Raw genomic sequence first — 7318 nt, 5'->3', positions numbered from 1 at the left:
TCCTCTGGCGGTGCGGCCCCCGGACACGGCCACCGCTCAGCCAGCCCCTGCCCCAGCTTTCCCGGCTCCGCCGCTCCTTGTGGCTCACTGCACGAGCGAGACCTTGATGCTTTCCGCAGTCCCTCCCTTTTCTCGTTGTTTAAACGCTGCTCTTTGCATGAACTTGGCGACACCACCCGGTCTGACGCTCCCAGTCTGCATAGCACGGTTTTGCGTTCTTGTTCTTGAAAGAGATCATTGCCAACTTCTTGTTCTTCAAGAAGCAGCGCACGGTCATGAGGTGGTGGGTTTAGAGGCACTTGAACAGATTCCTGTTCAATTATTCTCTGCATTAACCCTCTTACACATGGAGTTATACAAGATCCAGCTGATACTGGGAAATTACAGGGTAACATTGTGCCTGCTCGCTTAAGCAGTTGCTGTGCTTGGTGAAGCAGAACCGCAGGAGTCAAAGTTGCTAGAATGGTGAAGCAGAACTGTAGGAGTTACAGCTGGCAGGCAGAATTGTAGCAGGTAAGATTCACAGCTTAATATTTAAGACATTCTTGTTCAGTTGGTATCCTTAGAAAGAAAAGGAACAAAAGATAGCCAGAGTAACAAAATTTGCAAACTTGACAAGTTTCTGCTTTAAGATACATAAAACCGGCTTGCACCGAACCTGAGGTTTGGATAGGAGACGAAACCCTATTGAGCCTGCCTGAAAGCAAGAGGTTACTCGCGGTGATGAAGAGGAACTACAGGCCTTCATCCTCACGACCCCCCAACGACCACCACCAGGAAGCACTGCGCAGGGGCAGCAATGGGACGAATGCCAGAAAGCTAATTATACTACTAGACGGGAATAGGTTTTGCGTATGTATTAGGCGTGAAGCAATCTCATGTTTAGGTAATCATTGTATGTAATATAAACGAACTGAGTGGCAAAGGAGGGGCACGCATGCTCTTGGAGGAGCGATCCCCATGCACCTCAGCACTGAATAAAGCACACCTACTTTACAACTCTAACGAGTTGTGGAGTGAATCCGCGTATCACAACAGCTCTTAAGACTCCTGCTACTACAATTAGAGATGTAAAATTAGATACTACCATTCTCTTCCATTTTCCAAACCAGGATTCCAGCTATCCAGTGAGGGAAGTGTCTACCCCTGAATTTTCTGCTAATTCTTCTGCTAAGGCAGTAAGGGCTTGTAAGGCTCTGGTTATGGTTCCATCTGGTGCTGTATTATTTGAATAAATGTGCAACACCTATTCCCTAGCATTATGCAAGTGTATGCAAAAGGCTCCAATGATGAACTGCTTCTGTGGCAGAACTGTGGCTCCAAAAGCAGTGGATGCTGGCAGCTGACTTGTGAAATACTCTCTGGGTGCGAGGTGGTTGCATGTGGGTAGCAAGAAAGGGTGATGTGCCCCTGAGGCAGAAAAGCTGTCTTTTAATAGTCAGTACGTAGCGTCTATCTGCAGGGTTAGCCAGTGCCTGATGCAGACTGGTTGCTCAATGATGAGCATGCTCGAGAGCAAACAAGGGTTTCTCAAAAGCAGGTTTGGATGTAGTGGTTTTAGAAGCCCTCGGTGCTGATCTCTCCTTGCTTCGACTGGGATCTAATCCTGTCAAGACAGGAGATAACAAACTTTAGACAGAAAGCAAGTCTCTCTTTGAGAGTCCAGGTGAGACTTTGAGAACACAGGTTCTCCAGCAGCAAAAAGCATCATGTCTCTTTGTGGAGATAAAGAAACTTTCAGAAACCTAAAGTAGAGTAATGATGGAAAAGCGCTGTGATAACAAGGTTGCTATTCCTTTCACAGAGCCTTTGCAAGCCTACCATCGCTAGGTAGTGACACGGCTTTGTGGTGGACTTGGTAGTCCTGGCGTAATGGTCTCTTCCAACCTAGCCGATTCTATGATTCCGTCGGTAGCGTGCTCCATACCCTCACGGCCTAACGCCCAGGCTTCCTTCAGAGCTCTGGAGAAAAGCACAACGAGCCATGCAAATGCTCCTGCGATTAAAAAGCCCTGAGGTGAGTTCAGTAGCGGTGGTTCTGAGGAGGCAAAGTGAAGTTTAGTTCGTAGAACCACAGAATGAACTAGTTTGGAAAAGACCCATTTACGTCCCGCCACACTCGGGTTCTGCTTCCCTGCAGGTGCAGAAGTACCTCAGCGCCTGCGGTCCTGCGATTCGCTCCGGTTTCTCAGACCAAGTACACTCGCGCTATTGGCTACTCTTATGGCGCGGCAGTCCCAAGGGAGTGCTCTTCCTCCTCCTGCTCCTCCTCCTCCTCCTCCTCCTCCTGCACCCCCGCGCTGCCCGCGCCAGGCCGACACCCGCCTCACGAACCGGCCCTGCCCGCGCTCGGCACGAGCTGCCACAGGGCGGACACGAGCGCCCCCCAGCGGGCGTCAGCAGCTCCTGCCCTGGCTCCCCATTGGCGGTGCCTGCGCCACGCCCGCGGCGCTGACTGGACAGCGGGAGCCAGGCCCCGCCCCCCCCGAGGCTTCAAGAAGCCGCGAGAGGTGGGAGCCGCTGCAACATCGGCCGCCGCCAGGGGGCGCCGCCGCGCAGTACGGCCCGGCCCGGCGAGCCCTGCGTGCGCCCCGCGGCTCCTGAGCGGGGGGCGGCCGGGGCCCCGGCACCCACGGGCACCCCCGATCCAGCCGCGCAGGGCACGAAGCGGCCGGGATTGCAGCCTTACAGTCCCTAGCACCAACCTTACAGTCCCTAGCACCAACCTTACACTCCCTAGCACCAACCGAAGCAGCGCGCAGGGCTCTCGCTGCCAGGAGCAGGCACCCGGCATCACCCAGGTCCCTGCAGGCAGTGTTACGTCCCCAGGTCAGCCGGGGCACTCCCAGCCTCCCCTCGGAGCAGCATCATCAGCATCGGCATCAGCATCGGCATCAGCATCAGCATCAGCAGCCTACCTCACCCCCAGCGCCCCAGCTGCTGCTGACAAAGCACCTGCAGTTACACCTCAGCTCTCAGACACAGCAGGGAGACAGAAACACCCCAGCCCAGGTTAAGAGCAGCCCCCCCCCTCAGACAGCAGACCCCCATGTACAGGTGCCCGAGCTCCACAGCAGCCCCTTCTTCAGTGCAGCAAGGAGGAAGGACACAGCCCGAAGCAGACAGGGAGCAGAGACACCCTGCAGCTCCTGACGCATGCAGGGAAGAGGGAGAGGAGGAATGTTGGCACTGGGCAGGACAGCCCAGAGCCCGGCTCCCAAGCCCTGGGGCTACATCAGGCTGCCACCTGCAGCCACCAGCATCATGCAATGGATGGGGATAACTGGTTGCACATCTGGGCTGGCTTTCTCACATGTGTTCCATTGTAGACCTTCCCGCTCCTGCTTTTTAAGGCACCCCTTGGCCTTAGGAAGCCTGTTCACAGGATCAGGGACTAAGTTACCAGCCCCCTGCCACACCCCAGCCATTAGAGCTGGGCTACAACCCTCCAGAGCCATCCCCAGCACAGCACGCAGCTCTAAGGCTCTCGTCCCGCTCGCTGAGCTCCAACATTCAGATCAAGCCTCTCTGAAGAGAAGGCAAGGGGAGCTTTTGAGTCTGCAGCAGGAGCCAGGGGGCGGAAGGACAGACTGTATGGTCCGGGTTTAAGTAGGTGGCCTTTGTATCTGGGATGACGGGTTTTGCCTTTCCTGTTCCTGCCTCCCCAAAATCCAGACCCCATAGCAGAGCTGGTAACAGTCATCCCACCATCATCACTGCAAGCTTTCTCCCTCCTCATGTGGATTAAGGACAGAGGAAAGGAATCTCAGGAATGACAGTGAATGCTCCAGACCTTACTTACATCTCCACGTCCAGAGCAAGAACAGAAGCTCCAGGGCTCCAACCTGAACCGGAAAAAGTGCCCTTACTCTCAGGCAGTCCCCTATGGTCCCCCGCCATAGGTACAGGTCACCAGGAGAGCCCCTTTAATCTAGGTTTGAAGAGATAAGAAGCAGCTTGCCAGAGATCAGGATAACAAGAAGCTCTACCATTATGCTGTGGGCAGACTGAGCATTTTTAGCTGTAATCAATAGGGCAAAAGTTAACAAGGAGGCCTCAAAAAGAACATGCTCCAGCCTTCTTTTATCAGTCTGTAGAAGCAAAAATCCAATGAAGTCACACACTGGTACCAGCTCAGGCAATGCAGGCGAGTGACAATGGAACTGGAAGACAGACAAACCTGAATCTAAGGACAGCAGGAAACCAGGGACTTCCCCCCCATATGCGCAGCCCCACAGTACCTAAACAGGAGTCAAAGGCAGCCCAGTAGCACTACTGCAAGAAAGACAGAAAATAAATACAGCCATAAAATATAAAAACTTGGAGAGAAATAAAAGATTTACAACACAGCTCTCGAAGAAGCAAAAAGCAGCCCCTGACCTGAGCTTAAATACAGAGTTGGAGCCCATGGGGAGCCGTGTGTGGCTGGGGAGGCTCTAGGGGAGGCCATCGGGGTGATGGGCACCTGCTGGGCACCCTGAAAGCCTCGGTCAGCTGCGGCTGAGAACGAGCAGCTCCGACATCTCCACTGCCATCTCAGGGCTGCCTTCCCAGCCAGGCCCTCGGCACCCTTTGGAGTGAAGTGGGAGCAGAAACAGCACCAAAGGGTCCTCTCGGCAGCAACACGTGGGCACACAGGGCAAGCGGTGAGAAGCATCCGTGGGGAGGTGCCAAGAGTCACCCTGCGCACCGTGGTCACTGGGATCTGTGGCATCAAATCTGACTCTGTGGGGAGTTCTCGCCTTTCTTATTAGACTAGGCAAATGATGGGCACAGACTATGAACTGAACTTTACTGCTTGATTCGCCTCCTGCCCTTCACATCAATTCACAACAGCTGAAATCAGAAAGGCCAATTTAATGTGATACCTGTGGGAACAAGGGAGAAACATCTCCAGCTTTCCCAGAACCCAGACCCACCCCAAAGCACATCAAGGGCAGTACCAGGCTGTCATGATTTGTGGCCAGCATAACGGGTGCTGTAAGAAGCCAGGAGGTCTCTGTGGGTTCTGGAGCATCGATCTCACGCTTGGATCAGGCATTTACATTTTGTTACAAGCCTCAGGGACTTCTGACAGCCCCATCTGGCCTGAGGATGAAAAGGAATCATCTGGAAAGCAAAACGTCTCCTTCAAAAGCTGCCTCTTCTGCTGGGAAAGAATGGACATGTCTCTGTTGAGCTGGAAGTGCTGTTTGTGTGTGATGTGCTGCTTCTGTGGGTACAGAGCCTGCAGCCAGCAGAGCAGGATGCAGATCTGTGTCCTGGGTGAGTTGCTCTGTGAGTGCAAGGGGGTGAATAGTTGCTTTTTTTCCCCTCAGAATGGCTCACGAAGTGTGGATGCATGGCAGGGCTATCTTGTGGTCCGATTTCTTCTCCTAATGTGAAAGTCCTTTAGCAGTTAGAGGGGAAGTTGCTGTACAGGAGGTGAGATGCTTGCAGTTACAGGCTTGGTTTTGTTCTTGCAGGGCCTGTGACATTACTGTCGCGTGGGACCTTACCGTAGACGCTTGTGATCCCTCAGAGGACAACGATCCCCTTTGCAATGTCCTGGAGCAATCCTTCCCAAAATATGTCCCCCTCAGCGTGAGTGCTTTTGGGTTTCCCTCAGATAACGTGTGCATATGTGTGTGTGTGTGTGTGCGTGAGCTGCGGCTTGCCCGCTCTGTGCGCTTCTCCAGCACAGTGTCATGGGCACGTGCGCCATCGTGACACAGGAGTGAGGAGCGGCTGAGAGGGCAGTGACAGCCTGGGCAGGCCAGAGAATAAAGCCGCTATCAAACTTCATCCTGAGCATAAGGCCACGATTTATGTGGAAGCAAGGATTCCTGGCTCTGAATTCTGGGAGCTCATCCACCACAAATACCAGGGAAAACGGAAGCTCGGGGTTTATTTCCCCTAGGAAAGTAAGAGCGAGTGAGTAACTCGGTGGGAACTTAGGACAGCAGAACGGGAAGTGTTTCTGATGGAGGTGGTGGGTTTTCAAGTTGCCCGGAGCAGTAGAAAGCCTTCACCTGGAATAGTCTGTGCCAGTCACAGCCCACTCGCTCAGGAAAGGTCAATCTAAAATGAACTCGGAAATGCTGCTGAGGGATTGGAAGAACGTGTCCTTTGGGAGAGAAACTGCAAGGAGCTCCCCACTGGGTAGCCCACGTGGCACGTGCTGAGGCAGGATCTCCTTCTGGGATCTCATTTGTCCTGTTCTTGGATCTCAAGTAAATACCAGGACACAGAGCCAACATGTTTAGCTCCAGGAAAGCACTGAAAGGGCAGCCAGTGGGCATAAGGTGGCAGTTTGTGCTCTCCTTTCTCCTGCGGGGCTCAACTGCCCATTCTCTGCCTTTGATGAGATGAGAATTGAAAAGGAACCGGGTTTGGGGCACAGCAATTTTCTGCAGCCAGTGACAAGAGCTGTAACTGGAGACTGAATTGGGGTCAGGCAGGGCGCTCGGGGCTGGGAGGAAAACGGGCCTGGGGTGACTTTGCTGGTGTCTGTGGGCAGGGACCACTTTTGGGGGAGAGAAACGAGGGCAGCATTCCTTCTAGAAACAGAGCCCAGAAGCTCAGGCGGGCTCAGCAGCACGGTTTGTGATGTAAGATGCAGTGTGAATGCAGAATGGCACAGGAGTTTGATCCGAGACACCCAGGACCTTTGGCATTTCACTTCAGCACACCCCAACATGGTGTTACACCCTGTTGCAGCCATAGGGTTGCAGGGAGGCTGCAGCAGAGGTGCAAGGGGAGTGCTGGACACCTCTAAACTCAACTCTAAAGATCCTGCCTTACAAAACCAGCCAGGATCCAGGCAGGGCAGGTGCCCAGATCCCACTCCAGATGGATTTCCAGCAGCAACAGCTCCTGTGGCTCTGAAGAGTTAGGGTTAGGTCTGGTTGGGGTCAGGCCTAGTTTCCAGCAACAGCTGCTGGAAATCCGGCTGGAGTGGGCTTGGGGTTTGTGTTCATTCCTGCCTTAACTTCTCACTCTGCTTCTGAAGATGCTTTACCAACTGACTGTGGCTGGGAAGGGCACGACCACGTACAATGCTGAGGCAATGAAGAAGTGATGGTTTTGTAAAACTGGAATGCAGAATTCCATGGGGCAAGAACACCTCCAAGCTCCCAGAGCTCGAGGAGCGGCAGCAGACTGATGAGGGAACCATCACGGTCGGTCCATGCACCTGCCCACGCCGCCCCCACCGCCGCCCAACCCCTTCCAGCCCAGCCCTGGCTTTGACCCCAGAACCACCCCAGAGGGGCTCGGTTTCTGAGCCCGAAGGTGCAAGACATGGGCTCTGGCTCAGCCCCCGGGCCGGAGCTCCGTT

At 54.0% G+C, this 7318-nt stretch overlaps 1 long non-coding RNA gene across 1 annotated transcript; it reads left to right on the top strand.

The window, feature by feature from the left end:
* On the top strand, positions 1-913 carry LOC136007243 (uncharacterized). Its single transcript, XR_010609547.1, has 2 exons — positions 1-513; positions 633-913. It is a non-coding gene; the product is annotated as an uncharacterized LOC136007243 (long non-coding RNA).
* The last annotated feature ends 6405 nt before the right edge of the window (positions 914-7318 follow it).

This window comes from Lathamus discolor, chromosome 1 (genome assembly GCF_037157495.1).
Source record: "Lathamus discolor isolate bLatDis1 chromosome 1, bLatDis1.hap1, whole genome shotgun sequence".
Classification (NCBI taxonomy): Eukaryota; Metazoa; Chordata; class Aves; order Psittaciformes; family Psittacidae; genus Lathamus; species Lathamus discolor.
The sequence above is the reverse complement of the archived record's forward strand: the minus strand, read 5'-3'. Positions and strand labels throughout refer to the sequence as shown.